Source organism: Ctenocephalides felis, unplaced genomic scaffold (assembly GCF_003426905.1).
Source record: "Ctenocephalides felis isolate EL2017-DRISC unplaced genomic scaffold, ASM342690v1 CF-g0.4_SCAFFOLD_00845, whole genome shotgun sequence".
Lineage (NCBI taxonomy): Eukaryota > Metazoa > Arthropoda > Insecta > Siphonaptera > Pulicidae > Ctenocephalides > Ctenocephalides felis.
This window is the reverse complement of record NW_020536999.1, coordinates 92,708,350-92,713,596: the sequence shown is the minus strand read 5'-3', so window position 1 is coordinate 92,713,596 and position 5,247 is coordinate 92,708,350. Positions and strand designations below refer to the sequence as shown.

The 5,247-nt window shown below is 30.2% G+C and overlaps 1 pseudogene; it reads left to right on the top strand.

Moving 5' to 3' along the window:
* Positions 1–1,143: 1,143 nt before the first annotated feature.
* Positions 1,144–5,247, top strand: part of LOC113363042 — a 15,534-nt pseudogene continuing 11,430 nt past the window's right edge.

The window sequence follows — 5,247 nt, the reverse complement described above, 5'->3', positions numbered from 1 at the left end:
GATAGGAAAATATTTGTAGAAAAATGCAAATGAAATGTAAAAGCATGTATGTTTGTACATTTATTTATAAAAATTGCTGCAACTTTTAAATAAAAACTAAAGTTAAAAATGTAATTGAAGGTGAACGTTAAAAAACTAATATTTATATGTATTTATTTCTGATTGTTATTTTTCTATAAATAATTTAGATAGCAATTTGCAAAATTTGGGAAAAAACGTGCGCTAATTGGTGACCCTGAATGTAGAGAGTTGATGATCAATAATGTATTTATTATTATAACTGTTGTAACTTTTAAACCATTCGATTAATATGAATGAAGTATTCGGGAAATTTATACAAAATTAAATAATCTACAACTTTTTCTAACCCACCAAAGCCCTACAACATCTCGGTCTACTATAAATCCCATTGGAAAATGAAATATACTCCTTTGACATATTGAATGTAATCTGCAAGGATAGGGTGAAAATTAATCCGCACTATCTGCAGAAATATATATATATATATATATATATATTATATATACATATATATATATATATATTATATTTGTATTTGTATTTTATTTGGGGTTTAATCTGTAAGGGTAGTAGATTGAAATCTTGACAACTGACAAGGGCAAGTTGAATTTATTAGCCCCAAACTTTTTTTTTTGAATAAAGGATCAATTGGAACCATACACATATATAAAAAATAAATTTATATATATATATATATATATATATATATAAATATTTATACTAGCTGGACCACCAAACTAGAAAAAAACTAAGTGATTGTAAATGTAGAAGTGTATGGCATATAAACGAAAGGAGTAGCTAACACGAAATTAATGGATGATTACCCACTGCAACGCATGCCACATATAAATATTTCTATTCTATACACAATGTTATTCTCAAAATTTTGATTCACTTGCTGCTAAGTTATAAAACTATAAAAAAAATAGTGCAGTAAACGGAGAAGAAAAAAGGGTATAACCTCTGAATTTTTTTACTGTGCTCCAATTTGCATGAAATTTTGGAATTAGGTTCACCTTACCCTCAGGTTCAAAAGTGAAAACAATTTGGACTCCGCGACCCCTTAATGAATAAGTGGACATTGAGCTATTTTATCGCTAGAAAACGTTTTTAAAAGATATAATGGGGGTGGCGGAGTACGAATTGATTTCACTTTCGAACTTGAGGGTAAGATTAATTTAATTCCAAAATTTCGTGCAAATTGGAGCGCAGTAAAAAAATTCAGATCCAAAACGCTCCATTGACTGGAGTAAATGGAATTTTACCCATTTTATCACCTTATTTCCATAAGGAACTTTGGTGATAAGTGTGAGAAATTTCCCATTGCCATTTTAAAATTTGAAAAAAAATTGAAACAATTCTTTTTCCAAAATCAATTATTTTGTTAAAACAAGCAGAAAGTTCTTTGAATCATTTAAATCGGACGCTTAGTTCTCTCAACAACTGCCATTTTTTGCACATTTAGATCTGTATCTTAAAATGGCTGAGCCAGCCTTTGCCAAAAACTAATAACCCCTTCTCCCAATCATTACTAATCGAATGTTTTTTAGATCATTTAAATCGGATGCTTCGTTCTCTCAAAAACTCTATTTCTATTTTCTGCACTCTTTGCTCTTGTCTCCGTAACTGCTGGACCTGCCTTAGCAGTAGTGCCCGAATTCGGCTATTTTCAAATGGACATATTTTCCATAATATATATATATATATATATATATATATATATATAATATACAATATTATAAATTGAAATGATCTTGAAAGTTTTCCCCTGAAAACTACTCGCATTACAGAAAGTGCCATCAAATAAAGGAAATGATAAAGTTGCAAAAAAGTAAAACAGTACAATTTCGCCAACAAACAGATATTATGCGAAATTGCTTTTGCGGAATTATTTTTGGCAAAACTTCTTCAAACTGCTACTTTTTTGTAGAAATCGCAGTCGATTTAGATAATTAGATAGAAAAACATATACATAGGTAATCTAAATATGTGTGTATATTAGGGTGGTCCTTGATATGAATTTTTCGATTTCTATGCTCCCAGGGGCTCAAATGCTTTCAAATGGATTAAAAAAAATTCTCTGAAAGTTTTAAGTCTTAATATTAACTTTAAGATAGTCCGCACTCTAACCAAATTTTCTTAATTCTTCTTCCTAAGTAAACACTTATTTTATGAAATATATCAAATTTCTGTTGTAATTTCTTATTTATGATCAAAATAAGCAAATACAATGTTATTCTCAAAATTTTGAGTGACTTATAAAATTCTAAAAAACAAATGAAATTTTACCCATGTTCTTTCCACAAGAAATTTGGTTGGAGTGCGGACTATCTTAAAGTTAATATTAAGACTTAAAACTTTTTTTTATCAATTGGAAGCATTTGAGACCCTGAGAGCAAAAAAAATCGAAAACATCCATATTAAGGACCACCCTAATACACATATTAGTATATATTTCACTTTTTTATTTAATACTTGAAGAATTACAAATGGCTTGTCAGGGTTGATTTCTTAGTATCGAATTCTGGGGGAAGGAAAATCGTGACGAGAATATTTAAAATAAAGATATATAAAATAGGGATATATATACATATATACAATATATATATATATATGTATATATGTATTTATATATGTTGGTGAGTGAAAGGGGTAAAAATAACCTCGTTAACACGTTTCAAAGAAATGTATCGCGTGAAATTACTTTTAGGAACAAATTTAACTTTTCAACTGCTACTTATGTATTTAAATACTTATGATATACAGATATATATATATTATATATATATATAGATATATATATATATATATATATATTAGCTGTTATCCCGCAGTACTATTTATAGCAGACTAACCAAGTTAATCGTGCAACAAATTTGTGCATTTACTTGTATCTCTTGTAACTTTTAAACCATTCGATAATATGAATGATGTATTTTAAAAAATTTATTTAGAATTAAATAGTCTAAAAACTTTTTAACAACTTAAGTCTCTAATGCAACTTGGTATGCTCTAATATTTCGTTCAAACATAAATTAACAATTAGTGCAAAAATGTGAAAAAACTGTGAATCATTTATGAATTTATTAATTGTATCTCTTGTAACTTTGAAACCATTCGATTAATATGAATGATGTGTTCCACAAATTTATACAAAATAAATTATATGAAATGCTGTCTATTACCATAATGCCCTACAGCAACTCGGGTATACTGCGAAATAGCAATCAAACGCAGAATTTATGAATTGCAAGTTGACTTTGTGCATTTATTTTCACCCACAGTTGTAACTATTGAATAATATTTTTAATAATATGATATTTGCAAAAATTATTTAAAATCTTATTATTTATTTTAGTCTCTAATATTATAAATCTATTAAGCAACTTGGTATACTGCAACTTTATTACTTTAATGTAAACAAAATTTGTACTTATTATTAAATATCTGATAATTTGAGGTACTTATGTCTAATGATCATTTTTAACTGCCAAATTTATTTTTTTCGTTTCTATTGAGTAACCGAAACTGCTAGATCTGTCTTCTCAAAAATTCTATCAGTTCTTCAGTACAATAAAATGTTTTTTGAATCATTCAAATCGGACGATCCGTTATCTCAAAAACTGAAATATTTTTGGCACTTTTTGCCCCGTATCTCAGAAACGGCTAGACTGCCGTTGCCAAAAACTAATCAGCACGTATCCCCATCAATAGGATTCGAATGTTTTTTGAATATTCAAATCGGTTGATCCATGTTCCCGAAATCGTCGACGAAAATTTGTATCCACACACACCCACGCCCACGCACACGCACACGCACACACACGCACACGTATACATCTATTTTTTCTAAGGTATGCCAAAATGTTCAGAAGGTTTGAAAAGTAAAGATATATAAAAATTGTCTCTTTTTAACTGTGAAATTTTATTTCACACAACCATTTCACGAAACAGGTCTTCTACTAATGTTTCACTATTAAACTAGATACATTTCCCGGAAAAGCTGATATTTCACACCTCCTGCACATAATTCCATTTTCACTTTGGTGGAAATACACGAATATTTTCCCAGAAAATAGAGAAAACATTTCTATCTTCTCGCTGCGAATATTTTTCTAAGTCGAAAATCTTTTAAGCGCGTTTCTAGTACATGGAATTTACTAAAATTACATATGTAAGAAAAACTTCTGCAAACACGAATGCAAATCGCGAAAAAATATACAAATGTATTTTTTTGGCAAGTGGGAATCGAACAGGGACACTGAGGGTAGGTGGAAAAAAATAATCCTAAAAGGAATTGGCCGCGAGGTACTTTGATGTCAATATAATTACCTAGATGTAAGTGGTATCGTGCTTTATGGTCACTATGTTCCAAGTTTGAAATTCGCAAAAAAACATGCCAAAAACTAATCAGCACATCTCTTTATCAACAAAATCGAATGGTTTTGAATCATTCAAATCGGCTTAGGGGCCGTTTATGTATATTGGGAGCGGGGGCGGTTAATGATTTGCTTATTTGGGTGAAATTTTGATGACAGCTTTGCTTACTTTTGCTGTCAAGGGGGGGGGGGGGGGGGGGGGGGTAAAATAATTGTACTAAATCTGCTTACGTAATACTTGAACGAACCCTTATCCGTGCTCCCAAAATCGTGGACGAGCAATTGTATCCAACATACATACACACACACATACATTTTTTCAAAAGATATGCCAAAAATATCAGAAATTATTGAAACTTTGATTTGTATTTTACTCTATAACTATAAATACTTAAAACTGACATTGTTGCTGAATGAAGTTGAAGAACAGCACTTTGCCTATAGGCAAAACTCAAAAAAATTTACATGTAACATATCAATAAAAAGAGCTTGGAGAGCATAATAAGAATCTGGTACTCATTTAAATTTTTGAAGTTCTTGAGGCGCGACTAGGGTGTAAATCCGTACAAATGCAACGGAAGTGAGTTACGGCCGATTCGTCATTCGCTCTCGATGAAATCATTTCTATACGGGTCGATTGTGATTAGACGTCAAATATGTGAATAGAGATCTGTCGTTGTATGTTTACCGGCATCAACGTTGTATGGTACCGGCATCAACAAGGAAATCGGCATAGATAAATAAACATTTTAAAGTTACATCGAAGTACAAAACTTGATTTAACAAAAAATGTCTGAATCAGAAGAATATTTTATCCTGTTCCTTGAAAATAATAAGACAAATTAAA